The sequence below is a fragment of the Palaemon carinicauda genome, chromosome 14 (assembly GCF_036898095.1).
Source record: "Palaemon carinicauda isolate YSFRI2023 chromosome 14, ASM3689809v2, whole genome shotgun sequence".
Lineage (NCBI taxonomy): Eukaryota > Metazoa > Arthropoda > Malacostraca > Decapoda > Palaemonidae > Palaemon > Palaemon carinicauda.
The window spans coordinates 71,099,701-71,102,200 of NC_090738.1; positions in this window are offsets into that span (position 1 = coordinate 71,099,701).

Consider the following 2,500-nt stretch of genomic DNA (forward strand, 5'->3'; position numbering starts at 1 on the left):
ACTATTTGGGTGTCTCTTTGTTCTCAAAACTAGTCAAAGATTTCCGGGAAGGTATCCTCGGGTATCACCACGAGAACATAATCTGGTTAGGTGTTTGATTTCATTTATGATCTTTCACATCCCTCACGCCGTTCTACTCCACAGATGCAGAAGGTGAAGCTCATTTGGCACAGCACTATTGAGGATTCTAAGGATTGGGCCCACGTCTGTACTTCTTGCCAGACTTCCAAAATACATCGACACACGGATTCATGAGTTGGCACCTTTCCTCAACCTCAGCGTCCTTTCGCCCACATTCAAGTCAACGCTGTAGGCCCCCTACCCACTTCACAAGGACATTGTTATCTTTTTACAGTCATCGACCGCTCCACTCGTGGGCCTGAAGCCATTCACAAGGAAACTGCAACGTCCACCTCATGTACATCTGCCTTACTCTCAGGATAGATAGTAGGATTTGGTATCTCTGAGCATATTACTTCTGACAGGGGTACCACTTCCACCTCTCAATTGTGGACATCATTAGTGAATCTCTTGGGCATCATCCTACAACCACGCTGCCACTGTAATGGTTGAACATTTTCATTGTACCCTCAAAGCTGCTTTGACGTCCTGCTGGAACGACTCCAACTGGTTTACTCAGCTTTCCTGGGTCCTCCTGGAACTAAGGGCCACTTCTAAAGATGGCCTGGACGTCTCGGAAGCTGAAATGCTATATGATGACACGTTAGTCATCCCTGTCGATTTTTTTTCCTTCTGCAACCTCCTCAGACGATCTCCAGCACTTACGTCACATCGTGGGAACATTTACTCCATGCCACCAGACTTACAAGCCCCCAGGATAGCATCACATGCCAACAGACTTGCACTCTGCATCGCGTGTCTTCATACGTAATGAACCTAGAAAGCCACCACTGACACCCTCTTACACGGGCCCTATCCTTGTGATCAAATGCAATCCAAAGGCATTCCTACTAAACATTCGTGGCGAAGAAGGCTGGTTCTCCATTGATCGTCTGAAAACCTGCTTATCTCCTGCTGGATGACCTGCCTATAGTTCCCCGTTCTAGATCAGGTCACCCTATTTTACATGTACAGTATGTAATTTTTAGGGGAGAAGCGATGTACCACCCGTGTGTTACACTATCCTACATAGTAATGACATTTCCCTTTTTTTTATATATTATCCTTTGTTTCTTCGGTCTCCCCTCACACTGATAGCAACTTGTATTAGCCTGTCTGCCTACTTCATTGTTAATAATTAACAGAAATGGTTGCCGGATTGACAAGAAATAGCATGTTTGTATTTTGAGATCTTACCGGGACCTAGTGTGTATATATACTCAATGTGTCCGTAGTAATGTTACTCAGTTATATACATCTCGCCTTTGACTCACAACCTACTCTAGGCCTATCATAAAGTATACATAGGTAGCTGTGTATGAATAAGCATGGAAAATCATTTGCAGAGAATAAGTCTTTCTCAATGACAATAACTTTCAGTCAGCAGATCGAGAGCGAAGTACTAAGCATGTAAACGCTGCTTGAATATTTTGTCCTACCCGTAAGACTTTTCTACTGACCGTGTCCTCGGAGATATTCACCTTTCTTTCGAATTAGTTTTATTTAAGGCAGACAGTGCAAATCCCAAGGCTACGTAAGGTAGATTTATATATATATATATATATATATATATATATATATATATATATATATATATATATATATTATATATATATATATATATATACGGGTGTTGTATTTTGAATATCAAAATATGAAAATTTAGCTTTCGACCAATAAGTCCTCCAAAAAGCAATAACATCATTATCAATATATATATATATATATATATATATATATATATATATATATATATATATATATATATATATATATATATATATATATATATATATATGGGGGGGGAGAGTATTGTTTTCAACAAAGAATTAACTTTTATTTTCTGGTCTACCATAAAGTTAGTTAGAAGCATATGTCACCCTGAGATGATATTTGTACTCCCCAGCGGTGTCTAAGCCATCATTAAGCTCTTTGACTCCAATATTAGAATTTAAAAATCTTGTATTATTTTGGAAATAATAATAATAATAAAAAACTTATAATTTTAATCTATTTTAGTTGCACCCAACATAGATATAGAAGTATACTTTCCAAAAAGGAGAAAATCCCTATGATAATAGTTATATTTTTCCATGGAATTTTATTCTAAAAGATTATCTTTTTTTCCTTCAAGGGCTGCATGTTCTAAATTAATAAAACGGAGAAAATCATATATGGATTCTCAAAATCCAGGAATAATTTCCAATACATTTAATCACAAAAGAATAATTTCCTTCATAGTATTCTCTCTCTCTCTCTCTCTCTCTCTCTCTCTCTCTCTCTCTCTCTCTCTCTCTCTCTCTCTCTCTCTCTCTCTCTCTCTCTCTCTCTCTCTTATTGAAATATACAAATAAGTAAATGTTTGAGTTTGTGCTATTCC